Source organism: Hoplias malabaricus, chromosome 2 (assembly GCF_029633855.1).
Source record: "Hoplias malabaricus isolate fHopMal1 chromosome 2, fHopMal1.hap1, whole genome shotgun sequence".
Classification (NCBI taxonomy): domain Eukaryota; kingdom Metazoa; phylum Chordata; class Actinopteri; order Characiformes; family Erythrinidae; genus Hoplias; species Hoplias malabaricus.
The window spans coordinates 33,233,064-33,256,792 of NC_089801.1; the positions used below are offsets into that span (position 1 = coordinate 33,233,064).

General features: G+C 41.9%; 1 protein-coding gene across 4 annotated transcripts in view; it reads left to right on the top strand.

The window, feature by feature from the left end:
* mcama (melanoma cell adhesion molecule a) overlaps positions 1 to 23,729 on the top strand; it is a 48,373-nt gene that overhangs the window by 8,313 nt on the left and 16,331 nt on the right. The window lies entirely within an intron of this gene.

Sequence of the window (23,729 nt, forward strand, 5' to 3'; positions counted from 1 at the left end):
ACCCCTCGCCCTTATTGCTATTATATGAAATCACATTACTGTGGAGTAAAGTGTCTTCAGTCCTACAGAACATTCAGCAACATCATGGTTCCTTTAAAATGACAGATTTGGTGGATGAAAGAAAGCATCTAAACAAAATCAATATTCAGTATAAAGTATCTGCATACTTTACATAGTAATCAGTTACAGAGTCAAAGTTATCCGCCTTTATTCTGCACACACACACACACACACACACACAGATATATATATATATATATGAGGCACCCCAGTCCCCACAACCCATAAATGCAAACTCATCTGCAAAAACCTGTTTTGAATTAATTGCAAAATCATCATTAAAACATATACAACCATTCAATCTGTCACTTTAGCCCCACCCACTCATGATAAACTTGTAATTTGTGTTTCAACAAGGACCGGTTTTAGAAAAAGTCACAATATGTTGGTATATAATGTGTATTTTGAACATAAAGTGAACATCGCCCACCGCTTGGTTCCATTGTCTTTTATCTTATTTTTCACTTTTTTCCTTTGTTTTCTCAGAAGACAGCTGCACACCTGGTGCCCATCCTATTCCACACAGTCTGATGTGGGTGTTTGTGATTTTGTGGTTGGATGGAAGTGTGTTTGTGTCTGTGTGTGTGTGTGTGTGTGTGTGTAGGAAGGGGTCCCTCAGGTTACAGTCATACAGTACATATTCAGTGCTCCAGTCTTCCAGTCTACCCCATCCTCCACAACTTCAGAAGCCTCCTCCCACTCCTTTTTCTCTTCCTCTCTCATGCTCTCATACCCAGATATCCCCCATTCCTACTCAGCACTTGGCTGGGAGCCTATTCTGCCACTCTGAGAGGGCTGGAGGTTTCAGGCTCTTTGTGTAGTTTAGTTTGCAGAAAAATACTGTTATTGATTTTACAGACATTCCATCAGAGGATCGCAGTCTGAAGATGTTTACACATGGAAGCACAGGTTTTTGAGCCAAAAACACTGCAAGCAGAACGTTTTAAAACAGGCTGAATTTGCTGAAGCAAAATAAATTCATACATCTGGGTTCTTCCTTTTTTTCTGATTTAATGCAATACAGTGGTGGCATTATTTAATAAATGTAACTGTTTGCTAGCTCTCCTGTTTGGTTGCGTACTTGTAAATGTTATATTGTGTTTACAAAGCCCCAGTGGCTGAAAGTGAGTAAAAAACAAACTGTCTTTGTCTGTTGTGCTAGTTTTTCACCCTCTCTGCTCACAGCAAAGGAAAGGCAAACGTTGAGAAACACAAACTGAGGAGAGGATATCGCTCTGTTCCTTCTCCATAGGTTGGCAATATTGACATATTTTTGCTCTTTTGGGTTACTTAAGGTGGAATGTTTTCAGATTCGAGTGATGGCTAAGTGTGTTACTGAAATTGCTACAAAAGCTAAACAACAAATGAGTTTCTGAGGAAATTCAAACAGTGAATAAAAACATTCAGACAAGTTAAACATCAGACATGTACAAACAACAGTCGTTTCTTCCCCTCAAACAACCCGTTCCACATTAAATGATGCTGAGCCGCTGAATGTAAACAAACCAAACAGAATAGCATTTCCCCACAATTGTAGCTGTCCCACTTAACACATGTAGAAATACTATTCTGTTCTGTACTACCAAGAAAGTCCGATTTCTGTTGTGCTGTATGTTAGTTTTCCTGGTAGTATATAAAAGCTAACACACAATCTAACACTCTAATCATGAATTAACATTAACGTTAACTAATATTGAGCTAAGCTAACATATTTACTGCTAAAAGATGGAGTTTCTCCAGTGTGCTGACTGCATTATTCAATGCATATATATCTATATATATAGTATCAATAGCTTCCTATAAAATACACTATAATTAGTGCAATTTAGATTTCCATTAGCTACGTTAACCTCAAAGGCCCACTGCAAACAAAAAACTTCACGCACTACAACACACTCAGCTACAATTGGGCCAAGAGGAGAATATAATCAGCTACACATGTAGTATTTGCTGCAGATAGAGTGTGACTTTATAACAAGGCAAATTAGTGCATTTTACTGACCACAGGGCTCTGTAGTGGGTACACATATATGAGTGTGCACATGTCTCATTACGCCTTTGAAAAGCATGGGATGAATTTCAGTGGTTTTGAAATTCAATGCGGAGTGTATGTCATATTTGACGTGCCCTGTCTCGGCTCAGAGTGTCCTCTTACAACAAAGAAGCTGCCAACAAATGAATTTATGTCCTCCTCTCAGCTCACTTCGGGCAAAAATGCTCCAAAATAGGACACCCCATGAGCTTCTATTGTCCCTTCAATTGTAATACATTGGAATCCTGTGCCTTGCTCCTTTTGTTGTGCTTTTTTTAGTCGTTCTCACTAAGTTATTTTTGAAGTTAGCATTTCCCTTCTCGTGGCTGCATTCTACAGTAAATATTGCCAGGCTCTTTTGTTTTGGTTTGAAACCACATACATCCCTCGAAGATTCCTTGGCTCGTTATAAATTACCATATGTTCCTACCAGCAGTCCGCTGCGTGTGCGAGTGAAATTCTTTTGGCCGAGAGTCCTCAGAGTTTACACAGGCCACTAAATATTGGACAAGAAATTGTTACACTGCAGAGCCAACCACTCAGGTAAACACAGCGTTCCCTTTCTCCAAAATGTCAAATTACTAAATGTCATCCCCAACCCCATAAACAGCCTGCCCTTCTCTCTTTGAGGCTCATCATGTTTGAGGTTGGCCTTTCAAGAGAGTGGTCTGAAGGCAGGAGCAAGCCCCTGCAAGTTCAAAGAGTGTGGCTACTTTGCATGTTGCTGCTCATCCTTGCAAGAGGGTGGCATCGTTTTTTGACCTACAGGGAAAGTCCACATACTTCTCGCTTGGCTCTGGATATCTTTTTACACTGATTTCAGATAAGGTTCCACCACCCAAATTACACCCATGAAAGAGTGTTACCTGAGAGAATGTGACTGGAATCACAGGACAACTTTTAGAGTTACATTGACTAAAATTATTCATGAAATTAAACATTATGAATGTTGATGATTTACCTGGACTCTCAAAATTTTAAATGTACGGATGGTATTTCGTTGTCTTGTTCAGGTGTATAAGATGTACATATAAAATGTATTCATATTTGTAGGTCCCACTGGTGAACATTCTTAATATCATTAATACAATTATTACTAACAAACAGGCTAGTATTCTGATAAGTGTGTATTTGATTACAATTCATTATAAAACAAAGTGCAGGACAGGCCTGAGATCAGTGTCAAAGGAGACCCACCAGCAGGACTCAGTGTCCAGGGCACACTGCCAACATCCTGCCACGACCATCCTTTTCTCCACTCGCTCACGGCTCCCTGCAGAGCTCATAATCAACGACAATGAGTCTGTAATGGCAGATCCAGTACGTAGATATGAGCTTACATATGCACATGCATATTCATGTGTCTGCCCCCACTCAGCGTACAGACTCCTCCCATCACGCTGCTGTCACGCTCGCTCAGTTCTTTGTGTTTGTCCTCAACCTCTGTCTGAGGGACAAATTATGTGTAGAAAGATGGTTTGGAATAACGGGCAACTTTCTTTGGGTGTGTCAGTCCTTTGTGTTTGTTAGGACTTGAGTTTCCTGGCAGTAAATATAATAAAACAGATGTTAAATGCTCTCAAATTTTTAGGAATGATTTTATATTGCTGTGTTTGTCGGGGAGCGGGCGTTTTGGTCCTGAGAGCTTTGAGATAGGGGTGGGTGATATGGCAAAAAAACCCAAAAAACAACAAAAAAAAACCCTTTATAATTTTTTCAGATATTGAAGTGAATCTTCAGTGGTGAAATATGATCAAAACAACAAAACATGTTTAGCACTTTTCTAAATTTAATTTGGAATCTTCAAAGACCCCAACCTCTCCATAAGGAAAATTATTCATTTTACTGCAGAAAAAAAATTGTATTATCTAGGCCTAATGGCAACATTTTACCTTCCTTGATAAACTAATCTCATGCACCTCTCCAAATGGCTTCTTTCCCTCAACAAACAGGAAAGTTCTGACTCACCTAGATTTATTCTGATGTTTAGTCTTGTTTCTGACCCAGTATTCTTCCCCTTTAATAAGGCCAAGCTCATTGGAAGGAGGGAGCCACCTCCCTCACTCCCCTCCTGTGTTTAAATGGTCTCAGTAGGGAAAGGGCAGATAGTGAACAGAATCTAAGCTTCGAAAATGTATTTATTGTTTCGATTGTTGTTTATTTTGATTGCTGTTGCCATATAAAACTCTCTGCGTTGTCTCTCGATGTTCATGTCTGTTAGGCACAGAAGCATGGTTGCTTACCCACCTCCTTGGTTGAGCACCGTCCCTGATTGGTCTACAGACTTGACTGACGTGTCGTTAAAGCTGAGAGCCCAAGCTACACGGCCATAGCTGTGATCCACAGGGAAATTTTTCAGTTGTTTTGAAGGGGACAACCTTCGTAAGCGCTGGTATGCTTTGTGTGTGAGTGAATCGCTTGTGGACTCTTCAGGCTTTGTGGCGCCACTTTTTTTTTTTAGAGGACTCACTTACCTTACCGGTGTTTCAGGAGTCTGCCCATTCGGCTGACGTGTAATATGTACACAGTATGTAAATGGAGTGCAATGGACTGTTTGTGCCTTAGCACGATCCAACGATTTCCCTGTAATGGTGTATCGTGGACAAATTCTAGTCCTTCACAATCTGATATTGTTATATCGCACACCCCTACATGGAGGACATATGTAGTTGTGAATTTTCTGACCAATATTTTGCCTCTAATTGATGCTTAAATATTTTCCAAAAATAGAGGTCCAGGCCAAGTTCTGGACAAGAAAAACACATCGTCTACTTCAGTGCTGACCATATTGTGACAGTTTGTTCACTGTTGCCTCTCTCCTATTAAAAACATTAACTCATGGAGCAAGAATGAAATAATTGTCAACAGAAACATTATACAGATTATTTATTAAATTTGCATGATCTAACTTTGAATTTCGCCGTTTTGTGAAGACTATCATGTTGACATTTCTCCCAGCAGCAGCAGGATTGTCTTGAACGTTGGCTGAAATTTTTCAGCTGACCACACACCGTTTTAATTTTGTGGATGTGAGTAGGGGTTGAGTATTCACACCTGTCAAAACTATCTGAATTAAAACAAGACAGGAGCACACCAAAGAGGCAGTCGTGAAACAGACGAGTTAATCAGTTCCATGTCGAAGAAACACTGTGCATTGTGTTGGGCCTGAAGAACCTCTGACTTAAACTCCACACAAACATTTATTCAGTGTATTCAGTGTATTCACGGTTAAAATTTTAACACACTGAATCAACCCTCACTGTCAGCTCATTGCTCTGGTCTAATTCTCAACACTGTTTTCAGCTGCTTTGCTCCCAGGAATTTCGTTTTTGGAACACAATGTCCACAATGATAATTTTCTTTTAGCCAAGTAACGAAGTACATTATGAACAGAATATTTTCCACTGTGGTCGGGGATAATCTTTCTGAGGGAAGCGATTTTAAGTCGAGGAATGTGCCCAAGTTACACTATTCTTTTGTTGATGTTTGGAAAATTGCACTCAGGGCTTGTGAACCTTCCTTCAGAATGTGGGATGTGTAAATACAGTTTTGGTCTGTTAATATGAGGTAAGCTTTCATTTATAAAGGAGAGACAGGCGATGGTAACAGTGGAAATGTGAGGCACCTGGCGGAATTGCCCACCTGGGAGTTATTATAGGAATTAATGATTTTGGCTGAAATTTCTTACCTTCATTTCTTCTCATCACAGTGGGTAGTCTACCAGACCATTTGCATGTTTGTACCTTAGAAACTTGCATAGACTATGGATTTATTTGTTTTAATGTGGGTGAAGGCTGAAAGACCATTTCAGCCATCCATTGACCTCTCATGTTGTTGGTGGGTTGCTCGTTTGATTCCCCTGTAGGAAGCTGACTGCTGTAGCTGTGCCCTTGATAGGGATACTTAACCTCAGACTGCTGCTGGGATTCTCCAGCAGGCTTCTTACAAAAGCAAGGCTGTTCCAGACAAATGTGTTGATGTTAAACAAGGCTTAGATGAGAAATGTCGAAAGACTGTTGACAAGACTTAAAAATAAAAAAAGCCAGTCTGTTTTAATAAAAACGATGACTGACAAGTAGGTATCGCACCTAGCCAGGTGTTATATCTATGCCAAGACAGCTGGCCTTAATGCAGAGCCTTGTATGGACATTTGGAGGACTAGAAAGAAAAAAATGGATGACTTAACTGTCGGGCTCATTAATCATTGATGGTAACGCGAAGCTATTTCACCCTAAACTTTCAGATTGCAAGAAATCCAAGGATACTACTGTTCCAGTGTTAAGAAACCTCAACAATATGAATTTTGCATCATCTCTTGTTTACAAAAAAACACACTTTCTTCAAAACTTTTTGAGGTATTATGTAGAAGACTGTTTGAATCCTAGTATAAACTAGTTATCTAATTTTAAAAGGGGCTTCCCCTGTTCAGTGTGTGAAAGTCCTAGACTACATTGAGCTGAAAGAGTTTTTAATGGACTACAAAGTTAGGTAAATCTTGCTTCAGGGTGAATGAAAGAACCATTTGGAGTGTATCCTGTGGCTCACAAATTATACAGTCACACAGGCACTTCTTTTTATGGTGCTTGGAGCCTTCGTGGTGGTTCTTTTATTTATGCCCAATGTCTTTAGTCTTTAACCTCATGCCCTGTAAGTGTTGGCTTACACAGACTCTCTCTTGGGCCCCAGCTGTCCCCACCAGCCAAGATTTATGGCTTGCCTCATGAAAGTTGCCATAAGAGGTTGGAGTTTTTATTGTCAAAGATAAGCATGTTTTCATGATAGGTCTGAGACTCAGAGAACAAAAAATCCCAGTATCACAATGCTGATGCAGTTTTAGCTTTTTTTGTGTGTCCCATTTATGAGAGTTAGATGGTTTTATATAATGAATGGAAGTGTAGATACTTGGAGGTTAGGGTTAGTGAGATTATTATATTGCAGTTAGAATACTGAAAAAGACAGAGGCTCTGTTTTCCCTATAACAGGGCAGTGAAACATCACAACAATTTTGAAACTGAAATTTTAGGGTAAAAATACAACCTACTGTTCCTTTAACACCAGCTTTCGTTAGTAAGGTGTTTTGTTCAACGTCTGATAGTCTCATTCACTCTTCAAAATCCATTTATCTTCTACTCTGATTACCAGGCTGTAACCTCTGTGGTCTGTAGCCAGTTTCCTCTCACTAAGCATGACTGCAAACTTCATTTCTGTGCACACATATTCATGACAATGTGTGGGACGACAGAGGAACCTCCGGAACAAGTTTATCAGTGGAGAGGAGGAAAATGACGTTTGATTAAATTAGCCTGAACTTCCTTCCTCCTGTACTTGGAGCTGTCTTTTCCAAAGGTTATGACTTCCAGATTTTCAAGCACTAATCAAAGGCCGTTGTTCCATCTTAAACATCTCTGCTAGGATTTCTGCAATGGCTAAAATAAGTGATCTTGGCAAAATATGGTTAATTTTCGGAAACTATCTTTCTTCCTGGGCCTGCTTCCTTTTAGTCAACTAGGAGCTTAAGACAAGAAATGAGGTCTTGTCTTGTTTCTTAATTCATGTCCTCTTTGATCATTCTCAGAAATACTTTGTACATTCCTCCAAGTGAATAAATCAACCATTCATCATAAAAATGTCAACACAGATGGTATGGACTTAAAGATAGCTTACTGTGATAAAATCCTACCAGCTGCGTTTCTCTAGATTTAGCTGAAAGCTATGCATGAAGTCCTGCTCTGTCATTTATCAAAGATACATTTAAAGATGGGGACAGAAGGGAGTTATTGTCAAACGCACTCTTTCTAGACTGAATACTGCCAGCAGTGTCATTGTTTGATGAAAATGACTTAACTGTATCCAGGGATTCTCTTGAATTTATTAAGTGGCATCCTGCATAATCTTTCCAGGATCTACTCTTCAATACTTTGCTTTAATATGGTCTCTGGCTGACCCATATCCACAGAAGGTCCTACTTTAGGACGACTGTGCAGGAATTGATGTCTTTGTTGCAAAGTAACTTAATTCCATGAATAAATCATCCAGAAAAAACACACAAGCTGTGAATGCTCTGGCCTATTGTGTGATTACGCCACCATATTGACATTATCGATCACCCTCCAGGATGTCTGAGATTATTAGCTGTAAATTATGAATGTTTCCAGACGTGTCACAGCCAGACAGCAGTAATCCTGACCCTGAGGTCAGTTTCTTTCCTGTTTAGTTTTTATATTCTAAAGGTGATATGTTCTGACGCTACTTCATTTAATGAAAAACTAAACAATTCCTTGATATATTACAGTGGTGTTGTGAAAGTCACTTCAAATATTTAGAGTTTAGTTTTAAGCCAGAAAGCACCGTTAGATGGACACTGGAACATTCGTGGAGCTAAAAGTCTGGCGCACACTGTCCACTGCAGATTAATCCCTTGGGTCTACCTGCTGTTTCTAACATTGTTCATGCCCAATTATAACAGAAACAGTCCACAGGTTCAACTGAAAAATCACTCAGCAGCGCCTCCTGCAGGGTGGGAGGAGCTACAACGCAGCATGTCTGCCACACCCCCAACCGACTGGCACCTGCTCTTGCAGCTGATGGCAGGAACTGTAGTATTGACCAGCAGAGATAACGTTGCATGAGATATCTCAAGTGCTTAATTACAGAGCTTAGGAAAACAGGCCTGAGTTTTTACAAACCAACCACACACAGAACCAACAGAATGGAAGGAATATTTTAAGTGAGTAAGCCATTCCATTATATTTATTGTTTCATTATATGTATTTTGAGATTTAACAGCTGCCAATGTTGGTGGAAGCAGGTTCAGCAGGTATGTCAGGGACCTAAAGGTTTGTAAAGTGGATTCAGATCCAGAGGTCACTGGTGGGATCCCCTCGACTGGCAGGAAAATTGGGGGTAAGAGGAGAAAAGGGACAGCACCTCAGAAGGAACAGCTCAGGCCGGTTTCAGGTGACAGTGAGGAGTGTAGAACTAGAATCAGTATAAATTAAATAAATTGGAGCAGTAATCTTATCGCATATCGCAATGTTGAGCCCCGTTAAAACACCACACGGTATATTCTTTCACCGCGACAGCCCTGTTATCACCCAGTTCTTATTTCATGTCATAGGCTCCTGGAGCAAACGTTTTCCTCATTTCTTTGTTTTAATTGCCTTGTTTACGTCTTCCCTGAAGCGTGGTGTACATACTTCTCAGCTGATCATTTCCTTAAGTAATAACACTATCACTTCTTCTAATGTCCAGAGGCAAAACATCTCAGTGGAAGATGAAACCTATTTTAATGGCATTCTTTATCAAGTTAACTTCGCTGACTCTCGCCAGCGAGCTGCTGGCATTAATTGCATCGACAATACATCAAACCAACCCTGGACCACAAGTAGGGGTGTCCAGTGTCATCCAGATTCCAGAAGTCTTGGTGAGTGGAGCATTGCCCAAGGGGAGAAAAAAACAGAAGTCTGTCTTCAAGTTTGCTGTGGATTCCCAAACAGTGTCCTGGACCTGCTCCAGTGTGGCAGGGTGGCGAGAGCAAGGCACGCTGGGATTGATGGAGCCTAAATGAACTGGCGAGACTTCAGAGGGAGGTTTCTTTCTTTTTTTTTTTTTTTTTTTTGACAAAATACCCGCCAGATTGTGCCTCTCATTGGAAAAGCTGTGAATGACACTGATCTGTCTGCACGGCCATTTGTTTCACAGCTCAGGCCTGCAGGCATGTGTGTTTTATATGTAAGAAATATTGAAGGAATGTTGCTAATTCCGACATCACGCAGCCACCTGCATCTCATCTGAAACTTCCCAAACAGAAAACGAACAGTGCCAGAGCCTTTTATTGTTGTAGTTCCTAACATCATTAAAATGGATGTGTACTTGTTAGAAAATCTATTTGTGTTTCTAAAAATTAGGTCTAATGTCCTGGAGCACCCACAATCTTTCTGATTGAGTTATAGCAATGAGAACAGAGAGTTATAATCAAAACCATAGGGTCACATTTCAGTCACACACTACTGATAGCTAAATCAGATATCTTAAAATTCTATTGTTTAGCTTTCAGACTCGAACAAAGAGATTTCTGTCAGTCTGTGCCGCAGACTAATGAAGTGTTTTCCTTTAGGGTCGCCTTGGCCCATAGATCAAGGCGATTGGTCTTTATCTTTGAACTCTGCGTTTCAAAGAGATACTTAAAGATCAAGGACCTCCTCCTCGTCTCCCTCAATATTAGGCGCTGTTAAAAGATCACTTGTATGTCAAAGTATGTAGAGTGGATTGCGTGAGGCGATTGTTTGGGCGAAAAACGATCCCAGTTTTGACTTTCATTCTAAAAAAGTAAGAGCAGGGCGTCTGGAATAGTGAAGCTGAAGGACCCTAGAATGACTGCCCCAGTCTGTGTTTGTAGAGTAAAGTAGAATAAAATCTGTCCCCCATTCTCTTTTTTATTTCTCTCACTAGGATTGTTTCACCTCAACAATCTTCTTGTTTTGTGGGCTGAGTGATTACATGGAAATTAAACCTGTAATTAAACACTTTGAACATCAAAGTGAAAGGTGAGAGGGGGAAATTAAATGGTCTACCATATAATTGTGCACTCACTCTGCACGTAGCCACAAGAACGTTTTGTATTAAAATAGAAAAGTCAGTAGGTCAGAAAATAAATAACCTATCCTATGCACAGTTTTATACTCTGTGTAATTTGTTTGATTACTGTACATTGTTGATGGCCAAATAAAACCGTGTATCTAAATTTTTACCCATTTGCCTTTTTCTGCTTTGAAAATTTTCAATGTGTTTTTGTTTCTTTAAGAGGTTTTTTGGGGTTCTTTAACATTACCATTTCAGAGATACATGTCAGCAACAATTTTATTGTGTTGATGCTTAAAGTTTATCTACTCTTGGCCTTTTCTACAAGTGAAGACAGCTCTGGGTCTTGTGAGGAAACACAGTTCTAATCTCTGCATCTTTTAAGGTGGAATGGTTTGTCTGAGGGAACATAATGAATGTTGTTTGTACGTGACTGAACTTGAAATTGCCTGTAAGTTTTTATTCATTGTTTGAATTACCACAGAAACTCTTTATATTCTAAATTTAGAACTCGAACTGTTTAGTTGTGTAACACGTTCAGTAATACAGTTAGCTTTCTCCTGGGTTTGGAGACATTTCCACCTTAAGTGAGCCAAAACAGAAAATATAAATCAGTATTACCCACCTATGGAGCTGTAGTAGAGCGGTCCTCATTTTAGTTTGTGCTTTCAATGTTTGGAGTTCTCTCAGTTGTCGTAAAATCTCCAGATGCCTCTGCCATGAGCAGAGAGAGAGAGAAAGCCTAGGTATACCTGACTGAGACTGTTTGTTTTTTACTCACTTACTAACACTGGGGCTTTGTAAACACTTTAGATCAGTTTCAAGAGAGCTAGCAAATGGTAACCAAACAACCTCTGAATTTTATAAATGTTTTTATTTTGATAACAATCAAAAATTGAATAATGAAACCTGCTTTGGTCAAAATACCACAAGGATCAAACACCACAGGTGCTTTCTCCCACTGTTTAAACAACCCTGTTCAGTATAGATGGTTTTGGTGCCTGTTCTTTTAAATAAGAATGAGCCACAGCTCAGCTTAGCCACACACATCCAGAATGTCTTGTTTTACTGACGTGGGCATCCCACAAGAATTGATTGTTTTTTGTTTATTATCACAGTTTGTGGGTTGCTGGGTTCCTCAAATGAATGTGTTAATTTTTTTTTTTCAGATTTTTTACCCTTTTAAACTCTATGAATGATATCTTCATAAAAACCAATGATTTCTCCCTCAGTTTCTGTTGCTGTACCCAAACAGTCTGCAAGCCAGGCAGGAGAGCATTGTGCTGGAAAATGGCCAAACGGCAACAACTTGTAGTCCCTGTAGCCTGGAGCCTCTGCTGTAGTTCTCCCAGCAGGCTCATCAGGCGTTTCCGGATTCTGTGACACAAACACCTCGAGCAGGGCGTGTGGAGCGTGGGTGAGCGGAAACTTCAGCTTTGGTCTGAGCGAGATTGAAAAACCAGACAAGATTTGCATTTGTCAATCACAATGTGTGGTCCTGCCCCCTCCAGCCCCAACCGACCCTTACAAACCATAGGACAAGCTCATGGGACAGGTGTGAATGGGGGTAATCTCCCCTCCACCAGCTGCGCCTGCCCTTTACGTGGGAACCAGAGAGACTCTCCCATTGTTTGCAGCTGTGTGCCCCATCACACTGACGTGACCTCAAGTTCCTGATCGTTAAACGCTGTCTTCATCCCACAGTGGTTATGCTTTCTCCCAGGCAGCCAAAACAGTAGTTTCCCTCAAGGTCCCTCTCCCTCACAAGTGCCTGTAAAACAAGTCAAGTACTGTTGATGTTATTGGCTTCCGAGGATTACCTCCATCACATGGATGACCCTAGACTGAAGATTAGGAGGGCGAATAAACAGCATCAGCCTTTGTTTCTTCTTTTTTCTTGCCATTTTGGAAACACTCTGCTCAGTGTCACCGTGTCTGGTTTTGCCCTAACAGGGTAACGGCAGTGCTTTTTATAGACCGAGACTGTGTTTGTCTTCCCTGCAGCTAAGACCATGTTGTAATGACAAACACAGCCGGTTTGTTGTGAATACATCCGGCGCCTCAGGCCTCCAGGCCTTAGTGTGGAGCTTGAGGAGGCGAAAGTTTACCGCAGTGTGGGCGTCAAGCAAACCCTGCATTTGTAAAGGAATCCTAGAGCTTGTCTCTTAAGGCACGTGGAGTTAATATGAAGAGGCTATATGCTAACAGCTCTGTGGTGTGTAAATTGTTTTCTAAGCCGAAGGATAGCGAAAGGATGTAGAGACAATAGTTGGCTTCACAGTCCTTAAACTAGAATTAATGCTGGGTTATATCTGAACCAGTGTGGCATCCCTTACATCTTCTCTTAGCCTGACATCCCTTCCACTTCATCCTCATTCGTAGCTGCTAAGTCTTCCCTGAGGCTACAATTTTTCCTGCCCCGCTCCGACATGATCAAAACCACTCATGCTGCGACACAGGACACAGAAGTCACTCTGCAGTCACTCACTCTGCCCAGACTTCCCCAGATCCCAACCCAGGCTGTTGGAAATGTAGGATTTGAGATAAGAGACCTCTCATTAGCCAAGGGTCTACCGATGACCCGTCTGCTTTACAGGAAAAGTGGGCTGGAGTGGGGAACGTAAGTAGTGCTGGCCTCATTAATGATGGAGCACACCTGTGATCACTCGGCTATTCTCTTTGAGGACGTTAGACACGCCCTGCAGGGGTGCTTCTACATGCTGCTGGAACACCCACCCTCCCCCAGTCTGGGTAAGACATGGGTACATCTTAGACTTCACTCCTTCCCCCCACACACGCCTTACCCTCTGATGGTTTGGATGAAAGACGTGGATTGGGCCTTTGTAGGGAGCTTGTTACTGCCTGTCAGACCAGAGTTCTGAAGAGGAGGGTTGGTCCACTACATTCAAATCTGCATCAGGGGACCTCGAGCAGTGGCGACATGCCAGAGCACTGATGGAAAAGCAGAATGGTGATTGGCTAATCCATGGCAAGCTTGGGCACTAGGGCTGTGTTTTTCTTTTTGTCATCTGCCAGTCACTTTCAACATATTTCAGTGCCAAAAGCACCGAAAGAACTGCAGTGAAATCTCTGAATTAAACAAGAGAGAGTAAGCAGAGCCCTTTATTTCTCCTCATGGGCATGATAATGTTACACAAATCAGGGAGGACCCCGTTATTTTTGGAGCCAACCCTGCTGCTGGAGGAGCCTTCCTCACACCCTCTTTCTCTCCTTTCAACTAATTCATCATTCACTAACCACACTCCCTTCACACAAGAGGTTCTTTTGTTAGAGCCAACCGTCATGGGACGTGATGAGATACAGGAGCAGGATCTATTTCTAGCATTTTAATAACAGAAAAGTAGAGAAGGGGCTGATTTGAGTTTCGTCTTAGGCCCGGTTTTAGACCTGACCTTTTCTTGTTAATGTCAACTGAGCTTATCTCTTTCAGTGTGATTTTAACACTGAGATAAAACGCAGTTCACCCTTGTTCTCAGAAGAAGTGCTGCTGTTGTCTTACTCTGAGGCAAGAACCGTCACAAAATGATCACCTTTTTTTCATCGTACCGAAGCCATTCTTCTGCTTTTTGTCATTTTATGGTAACTTTTGCATACTATTAAAATGGTAAATGTCATATTATAAAAACAAAATTACTAAAAATTTGTTTGATGCACGTTTGTTATCACCATAAAATGACTAGAGAGCGGGAGAACTTTTGAAGTTTGTATTACAGTTATATGATACACAATGCAATGCTTTAAAACACATTTGTAGACCTAATATTGTCAGTTGACTCAATATGTTTTTAGGCCATTAATTCCACCTCCTCTTCTACTTAATATAAAATGCAGCCCATGCTCTTCACATTCCTTGAGAGGGCTCAAATGATACAAATTATGTTCTCACTTGTAGTTTTTCACCCTCTTGCCCCATTAGGCAAATAAAGTCACCCCCCTCGGCTAATCAGAAGCCTGTTATAGACGCGTTATTATTTCATTTACCCATGGGCTTTTCTGATTGCATCGCTTTGTAATGCTAATTTGGCTTTGATTAGCCTCTTGGGCTTTGGATCTGGCTCTCAGATGAATCGACCTGTGGTGCTGCAGCTCGGATGAACCATGTCCCGGTGGAGCCAGATGGATTCATGTTAGTCCAATTCAGCCTTCTTTCACCTTAGAGCACAATACATTCCGATGAACTCCTCAGCCCAACACATTCCCATAAACTTTCAGCGTGGATTGATGCCCCCACAGCCATGTTCAAGCACTCAATTATGCATTAAAGGCATTTGCCAAGGATGTGGGTTGCAGTTACACCCATACAAGCGTGGGGTCTCTGTGGAGCAGAAGGGGTTTTGATGCAGCCCTAAATCTGTGCGGTTTCTGTAAATAAAACATTTGAGTAGTGGCTAACGGGCCAGTCTGGTGAAATATTCATGCAGAGACGATAGCTCACAACTAATCCGAGGGGGGGTAATTACACCTAGGAAAAAAAAAAGAGCCATGCTTGGCAGTATTTGTGGGAGGCCTGCCACAACAAACAGCAAATTAGGGTAAACATTAAAATGGGCATGTATTGAGATGAGTTTACAAAGTGGTATTGACTGTGGTGCATGTTGCTGATAGAGTGCAGAAATGTCTGGGGGATCTGATCATCCCAGCTTATGTCCTGCTTGTAATGTATCATTCAACAGCTTGCAGCCTGCTTCCATGTCTAATAGTGCTTTCATGCTGGCCACAAACTGCTAACTTCAGCTCTACTCTGCTTCCAAAATCCAGAACCAACATCAAATATCGTATTTACCAAAGGGTATAAATGCCACAGCCTACAGGGTGATCTTGTTTCCCAGTTTGTGGGTTGAAAGGATCCAAACTGATGTGCTAATGTACTGAAGAAGTGACATTGTCATAAAAAAGTCTATTTTAATTAGATAAAGTTAATTTAAAATGATTCACATTACGCTTGAACAGACATTCTCCCAAAACAGCTCTGCCTGAAAAACAAATTCAATCCATGAGGACGAAACACAGAAAGGAACAAAGAATCAAAAGGAGAGGCTTCCTAAGTTCATAAAGAAGAAATCCTCAGAGGAACCCAGACTTAAAAGGATGAAACTCCCTAAGATCCCTAAGATCAATAACCAAAACTCAGGAATGAAAGCTCCCTATAACCCAGGGGTAGGAAGGACTAAAAGGAACCAAGATCCAACACGAAGAAGTCCCTAAGATCACGAGAAAGAACCTCTGAAGGAGACCAAAACTCTTCTGGAACGTGGCATGTTGTGAAATAGCAGGAAATGCACAGTGGATTGTTGACTATGGGCTCTCAAACCCTCTTGCATTTACACCCAACATGTGTCGATGTGCCCTGGATTGCTACACACGCATTGTAATGTGATCTTACATGCATGGCCTGCGCTAGGTTTCTTGGGGATTAGCTTATAGTTGTGCCAAATGTGTTTCTTGCCTGGTGTCTGTGGGTGTGGACACATGCTTTAAAGTCTTGTGTGTGGCTGAAGGACTGGACCGAGGCTGTGAAGTGGTCTCCCATTGAAGGGCCTAGTGGACACTTGGAGGGATTTGCATGTTTGATGTTGACCTTCTTAGTGTGGGAGCAAACACACTGTGTATTGAATGTGTGTCAGACTCAGGAAGGCTTGTCCACACGGGGATTTGTGCCAGTTCCCAGTTCACAAAGACGAGGCAGATCAGGCAGAACCTTGGGATCAGAGAGGCCTCCTCCTCTTCTTCTTCTTCTTCTTGACCTTCGTTTTACTGGATCTGAGTGACAGTGTTGTCCATGTAAGCATGGTGAAACTTAAGTGTGCGATCCATTATGGAGTTTTGTGGGTTATGGTGAAATTGTGAATAAGGGACGAAGAACAGGAGACATCTCTGGGAGTGTGTCTGAGTATTACATTCTGGCCCCCTGCCCTCTTTGATCTCAGGTGTGTGAGGCGTGCCAGGTAATTCCCTCCCTGCCAGAAACTGTTACACACTTCACGCCCACAAGCTTTCTCAGCTTTCCTTCAGGCAGTTTCCAGGTGTTCTGCCTGGACCATCAACCCTTAAACTTGAATGTACAGATTAGGGACATTTTTTTTTCTTCTGAAGACCAGATCAAACAGTGGCTATTGACAAAGGTGGCCCCTGATCAATGGACGCTTTAGCGTGCAGGTTATCTATAGGGACTCAGAAATAGTCCCCACTTCGTTCAACACATAGTCTGGTTTGTGGATCTGGTGATACCTCGTGATTGATGGGATCTCAGTGGGTGGTCTGATATGGCACATTAGACCTGGTGTGCCTCAAAGATAGAGAAAGGGCACCATGTTGAGAGCCTGATGGCTGTTTTCCCAGCGTAGGTTACACGTAAACCAGCCTCAGCAGAGTGTGTGTAATTTTTACTGAAGATAGTAATTTGTAAAGTCTGAAGGCAGTGTTAGCAAACAGCCTCTGTAAATATGTACACGAATTACACTGGTGCAGCCCCAATCTTAACATTAGATTTGTAGCTAGCTTAGACAATAGCATAATCTTTACGAAGTAATGAATCCAAATATAAGACAGTCATTCATTCATTGTCCGAAACCACTTCCAGAGTCCAGAGCCTGGGTTCGCGATGGGATCTCACCCTGGAGGAGGCGCCAGTTCTTCACATTGTAACACACACTCACACACTTACACTTAAGGACACTTTTGAGTCGCCAATCCACCTACCTACTAGGTGTGTTTTTGGACCCTGGGAGGAAGTCGGAGCACCCAGAGGAAACCCACGCGGACACAGAGAGAACACAAAAACTCCTCACAGGCAGTCACCCGGAGCAGGACTTGAACCCACATCCTCCAGGTCCCTGGAGCTGTGTGACTGCGACACTACCTGCTGCGCCACCGTGCCGCCCAAATAAGAATCAGAATATTAATATATGAGCCTAACTTAAGGGTAGGTATAGTTTGACAGTTTCTAATTACTGACCATTTAACTTCCAAATACAGATGTGTACAGCTTGAGTTCAAATAAACAAACACTACTCTAGTGTGCTCCCTGTGTCTGCATGGGTTTCCTCCAGGTGCTCCCATTTCCTCCCACAACTCCCACAAAGTGTGTGAGTGACTGGGTGAGTGTGTGAAATTGTCTGCAGGTGTGAGTGACTGAGTGTGAAATTGTCCACATATGTGTGTGTATACGACTGTGATGCAGCCAATGATTTCAGGGAGGCTCTGCACCTAGCGTGACTTTAATCAGGATGAAGTGGTTACTGAAGATGAATGAATGAACAATACTCAGCACTGGTATTTTTAGTGTGTCATTTATCCCTGTTGATATGTTTCCATTATTTATGTTTTAGCTGTGAACTGAGGGTGATGAAAATGTTTCTTGTCAACTAAAGGTGGGTTATTTTCCTTAGATAGTGCCCCCATTAAATGTCATGGTCTGTATTAGTTTACTGGTCGGAGGTCAGATGAAACACCCACAGATTTGTTCAGTAGACAAGCTTTTTGTGTGTGTTTACAGTGATTCCCTTAACCTCTTTCAACAGATTTTAAATTGTTTTGCAACACGAGCCTTCGAGTTTCCTCTTGAAATCCACTTCTCTTAGATGCTGCTTTCCAGCACACCTCAGAGAGTAAGTCTGCATTTGCTGGAGGGTTTTGTGTGTATGTGGGAGTGTGTGTTTACCCAGTGAGAGTTTGGGAAGTAGCACTGCGAGGTCTAGAAACAGCTGGAGATCTAATTGAGCTCTGCCGAAACCGAAGCTCATCTGCTTTGTTAGCAGACGCATGCCAGACTAATGTTGTGGCTACTATCATTACACACACCCCGCTTTTGTCTGTCTATTAGGGACCAGATGAGACACTGTACACTGTACAATGGAGGAGGTACGTCCTATTGTTTGCACATTGTAAGCTTTGGTACCACATTTGAATTGCTTCGCACAATGTCATGGTGCTTTTATAGGCTTTGGACAGACGCGACATGGGATGGACTGTAATTCTGTTATCAGCATCCAGCACGACCCCTATCCCCCACCCACATGTCCTGCTCCAACAAATGCACACACACACACACACAAACAGGCAGTGCAGTTTCAGGAGTCCATGCTCTTTATTTCATCCTCTGTCAACACATCCAAATACTCACTGTTATTTTTTAAGACAGCCCCAGTGTGCGGCCCTCCCCCGCTGTTAATAACTTAGTGCTGTGACGTACATAGGCTCCAGGTATGGTCTTGTTCTCTCTTTGCCCCCTCTCTCTCTCTCTCTTTCTCTCTCTCTCTCTCCCTAAGATAAGAGAAGTCATGTCTGTCTCAGCTTCAAATCCCCTCCTGACAAGATATTCTGTACCTCCGCTAATCCGATTAGCCAACCACTGCTGAGACTGAGAGAGAAAAAAAGGGGGAAAAAAATCCATTCTGTCAACTTTGCGGCGGGGATGGTCTCAAAATATTTCTTTCAAAAAGATTAAAAAGTCAACAAACAAACAAACAAACTTGGGAACATGGTGAACTTCAGGTGGCTGCCTTTCTCACCTGGGACACTAAGGAGAGGCCTGAGGTGAAAAACGTTTAGAGGCTGACAGAGCATCAGAAACGCACTCCTTCAATTTATTTCAGTTAGGACTCTGCGTTCGCTCTGACGGTCTACTGGGCGCCAGAAATCTACAAATTATTTCAGCTTTTGCTGCAACAGCTTCTGATGGAGAAACGGTGAATGGGGCAGTGGACACTTTACCAGTTCTCTATGACGCCAGATTGGCAGAGTATAAAGATTCACTTTGTCGTGTGGCAGCCTGGCACACTGCGTCTGTGTATTCTGCTTTGTCAGTTTTTTTCTGGTTTCCTTCCAGTTGTAAAATGTCTTGTTTCCCACTGGACTTCAAGCTATACAAACTCTTTATTAATATTCTCTCTCTGCTACTTGTATTTCTCTTTTCTCCAGCGTGCTCTCCTCACAGTAGTTGTAACACAATGCGCATAACGGTAATCTTGAAAATAAACAGCGATCATTTAAGTCAGTGATTGTGGAAAATGGAAAGGCTATATTAGTAACCACAACAGCTTTCTGATATGAACAGAGCTCAGCAGCACTGAACAATCAACAATAATTTACTGAACTAATCGCTATGTGTTCTGCTTCAGCTTCATTTGTTGTTTATTTACAACCAGTGTCGTTTAACACCACGGGAGATAAACGACAGTTAAAAAGGTTTATAGATAAACACTACATTTCCCTGCAGTTTTATAAACTTCTTAAACAAAGGAAATATTAGAGTACATTTTCCTTCTTAATATTTAGCATTAATTAGTTGATGTTAAGTGCAGCACGGTGGTGCAGCCGGTAGTGTCGCAGTCACACAGCTCCAGGGACCTGGAGGTTGTGGGTCCGAGTCTTGCTCTGTGTGAGGAGTTTGGTGTGTTCTCCCCCTGTCATTGTGGGTTTCATTTACTCCCAGTGATTCCGGGTAGGCTCCAGACCCACCACGACCCTGAACTGGATAAGCAGTTACAGATAATAAATTAATGATTGGATTTGATGCTAAGTACAGTACGTTTAAACCCTGTTCGCTCCTCTGGTGATGTTGCAATATTCTGAAATCCCCCCGGCACACAATGAACCATGGGATGTCTCAGCTGGTGAAGGATAGTCCTGTTGCATCCTTCGTTTCTCTGGAAAAGAAGGACACCTTTGTTAGCCGAATATGAAGGAGTGTCCAAATTGGGAAGGCCTACTCGCGCGGCTGTGACGTAATTGGCCTACAAATGCGTCCATCTATGGATGCAGCCCCTGAGTTGAGATGCAGCTAATATCATGATGAATGGACCAATAGAAATACTCCAAAATTGCTTAGAATAAAAGATATTTAAGTTGACTTCTATAGAAAGAAGGTGTTGTCCTTCTCCTATAATGTCCTATTTTGAAGATACATGTTTTATTTTGGATAATGATGAAATGACAATGATGCTGCCAGGTGGTGTTTGCCAGTTCTCAGGTAACTCAACGTGGAGTTTATGAAATGACATAATAGAGTTAGAGTGAGAGTGTATAAGGGCAGAGCCAAGATGGGAGGCACGATGGGAATTTTATGTCATGAGTATCTCATCTCTGGAATTGGACTCAGGGAGGTGGTCGGAATGGGTCTGAGCTTCCCCAGGTGTCTAGACAATGGGTATGCTTCTCAAGGTTATGGGTGGTTGGACACAGCTCAGTAGGATGAGGAGAACAGGGCTGGGGGTCTCAGTCTGCAATGAGTTGGGCGGTTACTCAATGTAGGGTGTAAGGAGACGGCAGGAGGGGCTGAGGGAGAGGGAATGGCAGTGGCCGTGACAATGGTGACTGAGTGGTGAATGGGACCAGCGGGATGTGACTGAGTTTAATAAGGCTGGTGTGTGTGTGTGTGTGTGTGTGTGTGTGTATGGTTGGTGTGTGCACACTCTTGTAGCCATGTCTTCAGTGACACATGCTTTTAATACTTTATTTTAATCAACTGTATATAAAAAGCTTCAGTGTTTATTAGAGCTGGGCTCAGATCTGTGGAATATTTAAAAACTAAATAAGCCTGAAAATGAACGCACAATTAGTCTTGTACTTAAGTCTTGAACTGTTTTGACAGTAGTGATGGAAGATGTGAATAACTAAAATCTTAGATACAAAGGCTATATATACAAGGGTGACAACATGCCTCCAAAATATATGCTACTGAAATCTGGAATCGTGTCCTTGAGAGCAAGAGTAGTTTGAAACTAATTATTGAAAGTTATTTAGTTGCATTTAAGATTGAATTTATATTGAAATTAATTGTAAAAAGATTAAATTCCAAGTAATTTTGGAGCATATGTACTGGTCCATTCATTATGAAATTTCCACACAATGTGAAAGACAGCTGCTGTGTTTAAATGATGTAATAAATCAAAAACACACAAAAATGGAGGTACATGTTTTTCAGTGGACAGTGATGATATATTTATAATTATATTAGTAAAGTTATAATTAGGGAGGCATCAAAGCTTTGACCAGTCAGGACCATTTTGCTCGTTCTGACTTAATAACCCTGCTTTTCTTTGTCAGTCAAGTCAGAAAACCTTTGTCCTAACCACACACACACACACACACACACACACACACACACACACACACACACACACACAGAGTAATGGTGAAGCCAGCCTTTTCTGATTTTGTGGACTCGGACCCCTGCTGATCCCCTCCCCAGCAGGACCTATCAGGGAACATTGCTACTGACCTTCAGACTACAGACAGAGGGGAAGTAGAGTGATGAGGTCAGTATGTAGCAGCTTCACCTTTGAACTCTGGCCAACGACTATCTTATCCACTTCTCTTCTCTCCTCTTCTCCTCCTCTCCTCACCTCTCCGTCTCTTCGTCTGTCACTCGCCAAGGACGTGGAAATCCCATAATAGCTGTGGCTCTAACAGCACCCCTCAAGCCCAGTTCCCCCCATATCCCAGATGTTTCCAATTAAAAAAAAGGGGGCCTTTCAGCATGAGCCTATTCTCTTCATGCTGAGAGAAAGGAGAGAGTGGTGGTGGTGGTGGTGGTGTTGGTGTGAGGTGGGCGGGGCACTTTTAGACTGACTGTAGAGAAAGAGGGATGGGGGTGTGTGGGCAGGGCTGAGAAAGCAGACTTTCTATATTGGCAGTGAAAGAGGGTCTTGAAATAAGGCGAGAGCTGAGACAGAGACATGTGGCATTCGAAAAGTCACTGCAGTTCAGTGGTTGGGGGGTTGTTATGATTCCAGCCAATTCACGAATGCAAGCTCTGTTGGTGTAGTGGCCTTTTCTCCATCTTTCAGAAATCCCCCCTTGTAGTGTGTGCACGCCAGTATTGTTCTCTCTCTCAGACATCGTCTTTGTCTGAGATGGGCATTTTAGAAAAGATGGCATCCTAAAGTATCCAAGGTGTTACTTCGTGAAGGCACAGATGGTCTTTTAAGTGTAGCTCAGTTGTAAATGATTAAAACAACGCCTTTAATAATCACACCATTTAAATCATGTGCCATTCTAGACCCAACTCTACATCTAAACAATTTTTATGTACTATTCGTATTTATCATTGTGTTTATCTGTGATTTGATTTTGTGCTGGGTAATGACCACAAATCAAGCCCTCATAGTTCCCTGATAGGTCTTGTACTGTAAACATGCTCCAGTATTAAATCTAGGCTGTATTTCTAAGGTTGCAAAGAGCATGTCAGTCTCCTTTTTGAGCCATGCACTGCTCATTTTCCGTGTTTGCTTCTAGTGTTAAACAGACTGGTAGGATTAACTTTGGGCGCTGAAACTGTTTTTTCTCAGTGAAAACATGCCCAAATGACAGACACAGCGTTTTTCTTTGATACAAGCTGCTTGAGTTGCCTGGTCAGCCTCTGTGTTTATGTCCTCCTTCCATGTGACAGACTGGCTGGGGCACAATCCTGTGACTATGTGTGGTAATTTGGTTTTAAGGGAACAGTAAATAAACACACGGGAGAGACATCAACAGAATTAAAAGAAAAATCTTTGCTGGAGTTTTTCAAATAAGAAACTAGTGAATTACCTCATTGTCTGAGGTACTGAGTAATAATGTCTGAGAGAAGAACAGATTCAGCACGCATGTAATTGCAACCTTGTCCTCTTCAAAACAACACTGTATAATAGAAACAGACTATTAACATTTTTAGTTCCTTGAGAAACCTTTAGGGACAAATAAGAATCTTTAAAAGTATAAAAACTGGGATAACTGTTAACAGTTGTAAACGGTCTAACCTTTTTTGAGTTGAGTGACTCATTGTTCTTACTAGCCTGCCTTAGCCAGCGCTAATGTGGGATCGTGGCTTTGGCACATTCTTCAGATTGCTTGGCCAACCCTGGGCTGCTGTTAGGATGTTCACTGCTGCCTGGTCAGTATATCTTTGAATTTATGTCACCAGTTATGTGGCTGTGACTGACCCTGGATCATTTAGGCAGGAAAACTCTGCCCTCACACATTAGATGGCCATATGTGATTACATTGTGCTTCTGTTTGGCTGAAATGCTGGGAATGTCTTGCCTGACACAGATAA